The 13,293-nt window shown below is 43.4% G+C and overlaps 1 protein-coding gene across 1 annotated transcript in view; it reads right to left on the reverse strand.

Annotated features, from left to right (window-relative positions):
* The window catches only part of LOC116908187 (thrombospondin type-1 domain-containing protein 4-like), a 126,381-nt gene that overhangs the window by 71,985 nt on the left and 41,103 nt on the right, over window positions 1–13,293 (reverse strand). The window lies entirely within an intron of this gene.

The raw sequence follows: 13,293 nt of genomic DNA on the forward strand, positions 1-13,293 counted from the left end.
GATGCCCCTTCCTGGTGGCCTTTAGCACTTCTACAAACAGAATCAGTGACCTGAGCTTTGGGGGGCAGGAAGAGGCCACACACATTTTTTCTTTCAATAAATAAATAAACATCCCTCTTTATTTCTGTTCCTACAGTTTGACTTGGAGTTTATTTTTGTCTGACATTAATGCAGCCACTCCAGCTTTCTTGTGATGCCTATGGTTTTCTTTTTTTCTGCCATGTGGACATCTGTGTGCATGTTCCTATGTGTGCAGGTCCAGGTCCAGAGGCATGACTGCACATGTATGTGGAGGCTGGGGACAGCCTTGAGTGGTCATTATCAGGAATGCCATCCACCTCCTTAGAGACAGCATCTCTTACTGGCCTGGAGTTCACTAATTAGTTAGACTAACTGGCCAGCAAGCCCCCCCAGGGGTCCTCTTCTCTCTGCTGCCCCAGCTCTAGCACTCCAAGAATACACTAACACAATCTGCATTTTAACTTGGGTCCCGATTGTCCAATCATGCTTATAAGGCCAAGTGATAAAATGACTGAACCAACCCCCGTCCTTTGGTTTGGTTTGAAACAAGGATTAGCTATATTGCCCAGGCTGACTTCCAACTTCTGAGCTCAAACAGTCCTCCTGCCTCAGTTTACCAAGTAGGAGCAGCTATGTCTGCACTCCTGACCTGGAACTTTCCCACAGAGAACAATTCCTGTGTAACACAGAGATAGATAGGGGCAGGCGTTGTCAACATAAGTCTCAGGGCAAACATGGCTTCCCTCCAATCTTCTTGGTTAATACCAGCATGGCCAGGACAAACACCCAGAACACAGGAAGACCCTGGTAGAGGCCACAGACTGGAAGGATAGAAAACTAACTCACATGAATTTAGATAAGCCTGGAAAGTGCCCAGGGCTCAATGGCAGGACAGGTAGGCTGTTAGGATTTCAATCTAAAGTATCCCCTGCAGGCCCAGGTCTAAACTGAGTCTCTAGCATGGGCCATTATTGTGAAGGCTGTGGCCCCTTTAGGAGCTGGCTGGGGGGGTGGGCATAGGTCACTAGGGGTGAGCCTTTAAAGACATCAGGCCCTGGTTCCTGTCTTGTGTCATTCACCCCACCGTGCCTCCCTTGCCATGATGAACTGAAGTCACTGTTAGCAGCGTCTGTCCTTATGGCAATGGGGAAAGTGTCCCTGTCCTAGTCAGAGAGTCAAGAAACATTGGCAACACTGAGTCTGCTCTGCTCCACCTCAGACCGCCGCCCTATGAATAATAAGCAAGCTCCCAAATAATAAAGATAGAGGTCTGAGGGGTCCCTTGGTTCTCAGTGAGGGAGCGACCCAGCTGCCAGGCCTGCCCTGTGATTCCTGAACTAAAGACCTAAAGATGGCCTCCTCTACCCGCCACAAAGTGTCAGAACACCAAGTCCTACACTGACTGCTGGTTTTTGTTTTTTGTTTTTTTGTTTCTAGAAGAAGCAAAAGTGATTTGTTTTTCCTGTGACTGGATTTCAATCCAAGAGTTCAGCATAACAAGAATTAGTGAGCTCTGGAGGCCTCTCTTAAGACCTTTGAGAGCATGACTTCTCTTAACTTTCCAGAAGCGGCCAGTCATTTTCACGACATTAGACACAGAATGCTTGACAAAGAGCAGCTGGGGAGGAAGACAGTGGCTGCTTCAAAATCCACTTCTAACTCTGCATGGCTCTACAGCTGGATACTTCCCTGCTAAGAGCATGCCTTGTGCTTTGAAGAGTAGCTCTGTCTCTTGGTCACTCCCAAAGGACAATCCCATGCCTCTCCAGGGACTATGACTGTCACATTGGCTTTCTGCCTTTTCTCCAGTGAGTCGTGTGGTGTGGTGTGTGTGTGTGTGTGTGTGTGTGTGTCTGTCTGTCTGTCTGTCTGTCTGTCTGTCTGTCTCTGTGTGTGTCATGCACATGTATGTGTGTGCACAGAAGTCAATGGACAATCTTGAGTGCTACCCTGAAGCACCATCTAACTTGGTTTTAAGACCAGGTCTCTATATTAACCAGAGTTCTTTGGAGGAACACAGCCAAAAGATGAGTATATGCTGAAAGAGAATTTGTGAGATTGGCTCATAGGTCACTGGAGTAGTCCAACAGTGTGGGCTCACAACAGAGAGGCCAAGAGTCTGTCAGTTGCTCAGCTGGTGTCCAGGGCTTAGAGGCTTCCTGTAGGACCACTGATCTTCAGTTCATGTTGGAAGCCTGATGGAACTGGTTCTACTGCCAGCGAAACAATGAGCAATGGCACTAATAGGACCAACGAAGTCCCCAAAGAGAGTGTAGACCAAGTGAGACAAAGATGCCCTTCCTCCCTGTCTCCTTGTCTGGACCACTACTAGAAGGTGCCACCCACACTTAAACGGAGGGTCTCCCAACGTCTAGTAAGGCAATCAGGACAATCCCACCCAGATGTGCCCACAAGCCCACCTGATGAAGACAGTCCCTGAGAGGGCTCTCCATCTGTGATTCTAGTCGTGTCGAGTTGACAATCAGGCTAACTACCAGTCTCTCACCAGCTAGGGTAGCCTAACGGATCACCAAACTTCTACGGCTCCACCTGTCTCCCCTTCCACCCCATCATTGCTAGAATTACAGGCTCATGCCATGGGTGCCCAGCTTTTTGATGGGTTCTGAGGATCCAAACTCAAGTTCTCATGCTTACAAGACAAAGGTTTTACTGGCAAAGATGTGTCCCTGGCCCCTTCACTGACCTTTTTAATTGAGTGTTAAATATCCATAAAGCCATAAGGTCTGTTCATTGTAAATATATGGAGCTTTAAGCCTTCCAAAACCCATACAGCCTCTACCTGTGCCAAGGGTTAGAATATGTCTAATACCCTGGAATGTTCTATATGCCCTTACCAGTCACTAGCCGCCCCCACACCCCACTAATACCTAAGGTTCTCAGGTTACAGTCATGTTATATTACCTCGTGATCTACAGTCTTATGTTATATTACTCATGATCATTTACAATTTCCTTTTTATTTTTAAACTAAATATAGATGGAATCACAAGGCAGGATCCTTTGTATTTAGGTTCTTATAGTCAATATAATAACTAGAACAACCCTTTCACTTGTTGAAACTGGACAGATAGCACAGTGGTTAAGAGCACACCAAAGTTCACTTCCCAGGAATCTCACATCAGGTGGTTAACAAGCTTTAATTCCAGTTTTAGGGGATCCAGTACCTTCTTTTGGCCTCTGTGGGTACTTGCACATATATGTATATAACTACCTCATACACACACATGCAACTACACACACATACACACACACATACACACACACACACACACACACACACACACACACACACACAAAGAATGCTTAAAAAGCCCTTAAAAATAATTTCTTTCATTCGTTCATTTGCCACTTGCATCATAAGTAGTTTATTAAGAGTTCCATTGAGGTGTAATTGACCTACAATAAACTGTTCATAAAATGTACAATTCGATGTTGTTTTAGTCATATTCGCTCATGATATCCCCACAACAATCAAGTTATGCAAAAGTCTATCATTCTAAAAACCTTCTTGCCCTTAGTCACCTTCCTTCCCTCACTTCCAACCTTCACAAACAGGAACTATCCTTTCCTTATGATAATGGCCATTTTTATATTTTTCTCTAAAAGGCATCTACTCAAGTCGTTGATCCATTTATGAATCTGGCTGTTTAGTTGTTGGGCTGTAGAGTTCTCTGTGTGTTCTTGATATCAATGTCTTACCAGAAAAAAACATGTTTTGCAAATATTTTTTCCTAATCTATGATTTGTCTTTAGACTCCATTGGCTTTGAGGCATAATATTTTTACCTTTAGAGAAGACTTATTTTGCCTGCATGTAAGTGTATTCACATGCGTATACTGCCCAGTGAGGCCAGAGGTGGGCATCAGGTTTCTAGAATTATGGAAAATTGTGAGCCAGTACAGGTGCTGATGAACATGGATGCTCTACTGGAGGAAATCACTCCAAATTCAGTGTCTTGAAGAGTTTCTCCTATGCTTTCTTCCAAGACAATGGTTCTCAACTTCCTAATGCTAAGAACCTTTAACACAGCTCATCATCTTGTGGTGACCCCAACCATAAAATTATTCCATTGCTACTTCATAACTGTCCTTTTTGACACTGTTATGAATAGTTATATAAATATCTGATATGCAACCCCTATGAAAGGGTCTTTGACCCACAAAGGGTTGCGACACACCGGTTGAAAACTATTGTTTTAAGACTTTTGTGACTTCAAGCCTTAAATTTGGGTGTGTGTTCTGAAGTATTGCTGTATGCGGTGTGAAGGCGGCCTCAACTCCACCCTTCTATAAGTGGATATCCAGTGTTCCCAGAGCCACTCGTTAACATAAACACACTGCCCATTCCCCACTGAATGACCTTGGCACCCTTGGGAAGGTCACATGAGTACAAGATGCTCAAGCTTTCTTTCTGGGCTTCCTGTTCTGTCCCACCATTGCTATGTCTGCCCTCACGCTAGCTCTGTCCTGGTTTGATCAATATAGCTTCATAAGTCTGAAATAAAGAAGATCATGAGACCTCTCGCTTTGGTTTTTTTTTTTTTTCAAGACTTCTTTGGCATATTTGTTATCTTGAAATTCCAGATAAATTTTCAAGTGATGTTTTTATTTCTGTGAAAACATTGCTTTTTTTTTTTTTTTTTTTTTTTTTTGCAGCTACACTCTTCAGAGTCCACTCAGAGTTGACTTTGGGTAGTCCTGACATCACAGGCACAGTTAGCCTTCCAGTCCACGAGCATGGTGAATCTTTCCATTATCTACGTCGGCTTCAATTCCAGCCACACGCTCCATAGCATCACTGCTCGAGGCTTCTTCTCCTTGGTCAATGTCCTGTTTTGACCAGTTGCTCTTACTGTGCAGATACCCAGCTTACCTTTGTGTTACTGACTTGGCATCTTGTGATTTTGCTGGGTGCACTTGTGAATTCAGGAATTACTTTCCCCCTCTTCCGGTTTGAGTGCCTCCTCTTTCTCTTCCTTTTCCGAGGTCTCTTCTTAGAGCTCCCAGTTCTGTGTTGAACAGAAGTGGCAAGAAATGGGGGACTAGGCCTGCTCTAGCTCATAAATGAGAACCACTCTCTTTTTCACCACTGAGCGGTGCAGTCTTTTTAATATATGGCCTTTATTATTGTAAAGGAAATTCCTTCCACTTACTCCTCATTTGTTAAGCCTGAATTAATTCATGTACTATTAAACAAAAAGACAGATTAAATTCCACATTTTGGCCTGTGGATATCCAATGATTCCAGTCTCATATTAAATTGGCTCTATAAAGCTATAGATCAAAACTCAGTTTTTCATATAGAGGTGGACTGATTTTTATACTCCAGTCTGTCCCATTATCTATTTGCCTCTCTCTATGCCAATAACATACTATCTTATAATGATCACCTGACCTAATAAGATAAATAGTACATGCTATAAATCTTACAATCAAAAAAAAAATACTAGTTTTGCTTATCTGAAGTCCTGTGCACTTCCTTGGGGAGTTTGAAATCATTTTGTCAACTGTAGCAAAAACATCTGCTGTAAATTGCGTTAGAATGATGTCAAAGCCATAGATCGATCTGGGAAGAATGCCTATCTCAATATGAAGTTTCTTCCGCCATAAACATTGCATATTTTTCTGTTGATTTAAGTATTTTTAGGGCTCTGTTTTATTTCCTTTTGGGTTGTAAGCTATGCTGTAACGTACTTTGATAAGTTTAGGATATCTAATACTATGACTAATTTGTCAAATTTAACTTACCCAATTTGACATTCAAGGAATATGATACCATTTGGCATATGGAACAGAAAGGGCTTCACGGTGTTAAACGTATGCTTTCCTGGAATTTATTCTGTTGCCTTATATTTTATCTATGCATATGTTATAAGCCCCATAATATAGGATTCTTCTTATTTAGACCCAGTCTTTAAAAGACACTTTTTAAAATATCCCCACATATAGTCTAGTATACACAGTGGTATTTTAGTCAAAGACGGACACGTGATAGTGGTCCCACGAGACTCTCGTGCTCAGTGACATCCCGGCCAACTCAGCTTTTGTAGGTGCATTCTATGGCGTTAGCATAACGGTGTGATAACATGGTCCTCAGAACGCATTCTCCCTCATACATGGTACCCAACAGTAAGTATATAGGCAACAAGTGTACTTCTATTCGGTCAATTCATTCCTTCTTGTGGACCCATGGTTTTATCTTCTATCTTCATTCTGTCTACAGAACTTCATTTTTAGGGATGGCAGGATGGCGCACGGTAAAGTTTGCCATGCAAACTTGGTGATCCAAGTTCAAACCCTTGAATCCATGTAAAGGTAAAAGAAATTACAAAGTTGTTTTCTGACCCCCACATGTACACTGTGCCAAGTGTGTCCATAGGCACACATCACATAAACACACACACAACACACACACACACACACACACACACACACACAAATAGTTTTAAAAGGATTTCCTTACCGACATTATTTTTTTGAGACAGCATCTCACTACAGAACCCAAGCTGAACTTGGATCCTCCCACTCAGCCGCCCAAGTATTGGATTGCAGACCTGTATTGTACACCATGGCCAACTTCCTCTAATAATCCTGACAGACAGGCACCATACACCATTTGTATGTTTTAAAACGTATTTGTTTTATCTTCATCTTGCTCAGTATACAATCCTAGATTCACAGCTTTATTCTTTCAGCCCTTCAGAAATGTCACTGCTCTGGTCTAATGAGCAGACACAGGGAGCTTTCCTCCTCCTTAGCGTTGCTCTGTGTGTGTAATATGGCCTTCTTACTTTTCTAGAGGCTTCACATTGTCCTCTTCGCCACTCTCCTCGGGCGGTTTGATTACGATCACTACCATTTTCTCCACATTTCCGGTGCCTGAAATTCAATGCTATGGTTGGCTCATAGGTTTTTTGGTTCTTTTGTTTGTTTGTTTGGGTTTTTGTTTTGTTTTGTTTTGTTTTGCTTTTTTAATACATTTGGAAAATTTCCTATTTCTTTCAAGCACTTTTTTTTCTGTCTCCCTTTCTGATTGCACATTGGTCCTGCCTGAAATTACTGATGCTCAGTCCATCTGTCAGAAACTCCTTTTCCTGTGCTTCATCTTGTAGAAAATTTTCATCACACATTCAAATCGCCTGATTTTTCTTCTGTAAATGTTAAGCCTGTACATAACCATGTGTGTATGTGTGGTGTGTGTGTGGTGTGTGTGTGTGTGTGTGTGTGTGTGTGTGTGTGTGTGCTTTTTTAACTGTTGTTTTCATCTCAAAACATTTGACTTGGGTTATTTTCTATTATGTGCCTCCCAGGCCTCTGCTGAGCTTTCTGACCACGTGGACTAGCACTTTGGCGGGTCCCAGGACCCTTACTGTCAGACTCTGAAGCGCATGCCCATCTCCCCAAGTTGGTTACAGATGACTGATTATTCTCCTCATGTGGAGGCTGACACAAGCTTGCTTCCGTATAGCCTGGCAGTAGCTCAGCCAACTGCTGGCCAGCCTGGGCTTGACTGTGATTAGCGCTGGGCATTCTTAAAGTCCTCAGCTCTTTTATTTCAGTGCCTATGAGTAAACCAGTGCTGTAGACATGCCAGGCAAGCGACCTGCCATGAGCTAGCCTGCAGCTCAACAAAATTTTTTACTTTTGAGCTTTAAGCTAGGATATGGCTGAGTTTTAAGAAGCAATGAGATCCTTTTGGGGCACAGTTTGGGGTGACTTAGGCCCGAACACTGAAGCAAGACTTGTCTAGGTCTTCTACAGTACCTTTTAGATTGAGTTTTCAAAGTCCAGCAACCACAGCAGCCCATATCCCTACTTCTATGTGAACACTAAGCTTGATTTTCTTCCATGATTTCCACTCATTGTTTCCTCAGCATCAGATGTTTTCCTCACAGGCATGTGCTGACCAGTGCCCTGTCTAGGAGCTCTAAGGCCCTCCCTTCTGGAAGCCCCGTCCTCTCTGACCCTCCATCTCAGACTCACGCTGCTCTGGTCTTCTCTACTCAAGGAGTCTAGCGACTCCTGCCTAGAGTCCACCCAGGGCAGGAAACTCTCCAGGGAAGTAAGCTGGGAACTCTTATGGACCTTTGGGGGCAGATTAGTCAATTTCCAATCTCTTAGGGAATCCCCTGTCTTTCGTTGCCTAAAGCCCATGAACTTGGCCAACACTGGTCATATGTTCCCAGGCATTTGGGGCTGTTTCTGCTGAGAGGGTAAATCTCCTGCCAGCTGCTCTTCTTGACAGGAAACAAGTTCACTTCTGTTGTCATGCTGCTTGTCTTATGCCACAGTCTCCCGAGCATCCTTTTGCTGGTGGGCTTTTAAGGGCGTTTCCAGCTTGCAGTTACCATAAACCATATAGCTTATGATTTTCGTTACTCAATCATTGATATTCGCATGTTCTAGTGCACAGGTCATTGCTTCTCCAGGGTAAGGACCTAGAAGTGAATAGGCAGGTCACAGAAACACGAAGATGGCGAGGGTTTCAAAGTGGCTCCCACTTCAGGTTCCTCAGCTCTGACAGCTCCTGTCCTCAGAACCCTTGTCCTGTCAGGGTGTTCACTGTAGCAGCCATGGGAGTGGCATCTCGAGATCTTAATACATATTCACCCAAGGACAAGTGATTCATTCATTCTCTCTCTCTCTCTCTCTCTCTCTCTCTCTCTCTCTCTCACACACACACACACACACACACACACACACACACTAATAACAACAACAGGAGTGGAGGTGAGGATACCCCCCTGGGAGTCAGAGTAAGAGCTTCCCTCACCAACTGTAAGATCCAGACATCTATCCCCCCGACCCCCATGAGATCCAAGGATCACGTGGGTCATTAGGCTTGGCCAGCAAACCCTTTTACCCTCTGAGTCCTCTACCCTCCCTGTCTTATCCATCTGTAAGTGGGTTTGCTCAACTCTTCTTCATGATCAACAGAGCTCCTTTTATATTCCAAACACAAGTCTTCCGTCAAACACATCATTATGACCTTCACCTGAGTTACACTTTGCCCTTTTATGGCGTTTTGATATTCGTAAGTATTTAACTTCAACACAGTATAATCCCTTTCTACTTTAGGTATCTGTTTCTTGGTTGTTTTTTTTTTTTTTTCTTTCTATAGTTCCTGCATTCTGAGCGGGTGCTCTGCCCCTGACCCTCAGATCTGTAGGTTATTTTAAACTGTTCGTCTACCTCAAATCCCAAAGATGTCTTCCTACATTTACTCCTAGAAATACTCATTTTTAGAGCATCAATCATAAGAGGAGGCTTTTGTGACCGAAAGCCTTTTGTCCTTCCACAGGCTTTCTGCTCAGCATCCAACCAGGGGACAGGGTTGAGAAGGTATTTAGAGTTCTTGGCTGCACACCCTCTGGATTCAGTGCTGCCTGCGACCTATCCTGAGGTCCCCTACTTGCATCATGGCCCGCTTATCAGTTAGCAAAGCAAATATTTGACTTCCCTCACTCCATTCTGTAGTGTCCTTGTTCTGTTTGTTTGAAAGTTTCTATAAACACCGGGCTGCAGAGCGGCTCCCTTTGGCCAGCAGCCCTGGCGGGGAACTTGTATTTCCTTCCTCTAGCTTTCTTCACTTTCTACATTTTCTACAGTGGATGAGAGATTTAAATTAAAAAATAAACTTAATCACGGAGCAATTAAAGTGAATTACTTTTCTGCATCTAGAAGCTGAAAGGCACCGTACCGGGGCTGAGAAGACGGCTTAGCTATAAAGCACTTGCTGCACAAGCGTGAGGACTTGAGTTTGCAGCCCGCACGTGTGTAAAGCTGGGTTATGGTGGTACACGTCTGAAACCCTGCTGCAGGGAAGTTAGAGGCAGAAGGATCCTAGAGCCTCATTGGCTAAAAAGCTTAACCAAATCAGCAAAAGTGAGAGCCCCTGTCTCAAAAAAAAAAAAAAAAAAAAAAGTAAAAAATACCATACAAGATTAACTTCTGCCCTCCAAACACAAGCACATACATACATCACTTGTCCTTCATACATACACAAAATAAATAAATTTAACATAAAATGACATTATTCCATAATTTGTTCTGTGTAGAGTTTGCCTTGGCCATACTTCTTTTTCTTTTTTTTTCCTGCTCCTGGTCTCCTCTTCTTCACAAATATAGACACACACACACACACACACACACACACACACACACACACACACACACACAAACCCTCTAAAACTACCGTCATCTGCCAAGTATCAGCAATTAATGGGTGAGTAGTCTTTCGTGGGGTTGCTAATTCTGCCAGGATAGGAGGCCTTCTGCATAGAAACATCTGGAAAGAGCTACTTACGCTCCGCACCAGGTCCCCTCCGCCTGTATTATTACATAGGACAGTTCTGAGGAGATGTAGCCAGTCGCCTGAACAGCACTGAGACGTGCATAGTTTACTTGACAGCATTTACAAATTATGTCTCTCGGTCGGAATAACTTACGCTGTGGAAACGCTTCCATATGCTAAGGTTGGACACACCACAGTAAGTAACAAGGGAGAAAAGAGAGCCTTTGAGTAGCTGGCTTTCATATAGAGAGAGTTGACTGTAATATGTGCAAATTAATAACTCTGTCCCTAAAGAATTGACCTTAGATGGGTTTATAATTTTTTCTGCAATTCTTTGCTAACAATCAAGAGCAGTGAATTTCACCACAAAACAATAGAATTCAGTGAGAATTCAATTAGGAATGTATCTGCGTAATGAAAACAACAGAATAGCAATCATAAATCTTGCTTTAATATAAAACTCCATGATTTTTCTCCCAATTCTTTTGTGTCCTTCAAGTCTCAAAAGAAGATCCACCTTCAAATTCCAAAATACATGCGTGTATGTATGTATGCACAGGTGTGTGTGTGTGTGTGTGTGTGTGTGTGTGTGTGTGTTTTCCTGTGTATGTGCACATGAATGCCCCTAGGTGCAGGTAAGGGGGAAACCTCAGGCACTGTTTTCAGTCACCATCCACCATTTTTTTTGAGACACTGTCTGTCACTAATCTGAAGTTCACCAAGTAGTCTGTGGTGGCTGGTCAGGAGACCCAGCCATCCCCCCTCTCCTTGTCTGCCAGTGGTGGGATTACAAGGATATGCCTTCAGTCCTGGATTTTTAAGTATGAGTTCTTGGGATCAAACTGAGGCACCCCACTGAATAAACTTCCCTGAGCCCACAGTTAATTCCTTTCCATCCTGACCTTAGAGCAGAGGTTAGCAAACTCCAGCCTGCCAGCCAAATGCAGTTCACCACCTATTTTTATAAACAAAGCTTTACTGGCACACAGCCACGACTATTCATTTACTCAGTACCTCTGGCTGCCTCCCTTCCACGCAGAGTTAAATGATTGTGACAGAAAGTATGGCCCAGAAAGACTTAAAGTATTCTCTGCAGCTTTTTATAGACACAGTGTTGCAGACCTGGTTAATAAGCTTTTCCTCAGTCTTGTCTCTTCATGGACACACTGTTGCAAGTCCAGTTAATGAGAATTTCCTTAGTCGTCTTCTTGCCTGACTAAGTGGATGCTACTACTGCCAGCCCTGCTTTTACTGCCAGGTTTTGGGGGATCCCCAGGATGACAGCCTCAGTCACAAAAAGCTCTAAGGAAACATTGAAAAGTGACCTCGCACCCAAAGAAACCCACGTGGCCTTCTTTTCTTGGACGAACAGCAAGAACCCTGGCAGCCAGGACACATGTGTTTATTATGTGCAACAACTGTTCTGAAATGCCTTTCCCCGAGTGAAGGAATCTATAAATGTCAAGGGGTTGGGGAACTAGCCTTCAATTGCAAAGTTCTTAATAAGACTTTGACAAGGAGGTACTACATACCAAGTTATGGTACTGTTTTGCTCAGTGTTTTAAATTCAGTGTTCTAAAGTGACTAATAAACCTTTCTTTTTCTGTTATCAGGAAAAAGAAAATCCTTGAGAAAGATAGGGGGGATAGGCAAGATGGCTCAGCAGATAAAGGTGCTTTCTTCCAAGGCTGATGACCTGAGCTCGATCCCCAGGACCAGCACAGTGGATGAACTGATTCATGTTGTCCTCTGATCTCCACATGTCTGCCTTGGCATGTACACACACACACACACACACACACACACACACACGCACACACATGCACACACACATGCACACACACATGCACACACACATGCATACACACACATGCACACATACACATGCACACACACATGCACACATACACATGCACACACACATGCACACACACGTGCACAGTAATACTTATTTAGGAACTTTTTTCCCTGAGGTTTGATATATTTAGCATCCAGGTATCTTAAAAAAATAAAAAGAGATGACAAAATAATTATTTATATATTTATTATTTATAAAATACTTTTAGCTATGATTACATATCTGAGTATTGAGAGCAACAAAAAAGAACACTGTTAGGGCAAGTCAGCTATTGTTAGTCCCAATAATACTAAGCATTAAGGATTGAAAATACAATAATCATTTTTTTAAACCTTCTACCTGTTGAAATTATGACTCGGGGGTGAGATGATCGAATGAGAGGCTGTAAATTTCCCAATCGACCTTGCAAAATGATGTCTGGACCTTGGCCAGGTCCCGGTCATTCCGTTAGTCATTCAACAAGCACTGTGTTGAGCACCTAAATGTGCCAGGCTCTACCCTAGACTCTGAGTAGTGTGTATGAGAAGCACATGCATGGCGTTGACTTGCCAATGGGGAACAAGGTACCACAGAGGCTTCTACCTGGTCCAGACAAGCAGAACACAACCCATAGACCCAAAAGGAATCAGATAAATCAGCTGAGAACATGAACAGGTTCTAGGAGGAGGTCAAGCCGTGGCTTGCCTTCCTTTTCTTGTTCATTTCTGAACGTCCCCTGTGAAAGCCCTATCCTAGTAAAGGGTCACCAGCTCAAAGCCACTTCAACACGAATGGCTGCTCTCCTCTCAGGACTCAGGGAGCTGACGAAGCCTTGAAGTACTTTGTTCTAGTGTTCTGTGTCCTACTTCTCAGGAAGCACTGACAGAGCCCTGCTCCATGGCCAGGCAGCACCAGGCTGGATCATGTACACGAGGCAGGCAGATCCTGGGGGGAATGAGCCCAGAAAGCCAGCCTCTGGGGACTGGATTCTAGAACTGCTGTCAAGGCCTAGACCAGTGGTTTGCACCTTCCTAATGCTGCAACCCTTTAATATAGCTCATGTTGTGGCAAGTTCCAAATACAAAATTATTTTGTTGCTACTTTGTGACTATAATTTTGCTA

This window comes from Rattus rattus, chromosome 8, assembly GCF_011064425.1.
Source record: "Rattus rattus isolate New Zealand chromosome 8, Rrattus_CSIRO_v1, whole genome shotgun sequence".
Taxonomy (NCBI): domain Eukaryota; kingdom Metazoa; phylum Chordata; class Mammalia; order Rodentia; family Muridae; genus Rattus; species Rattus rattus.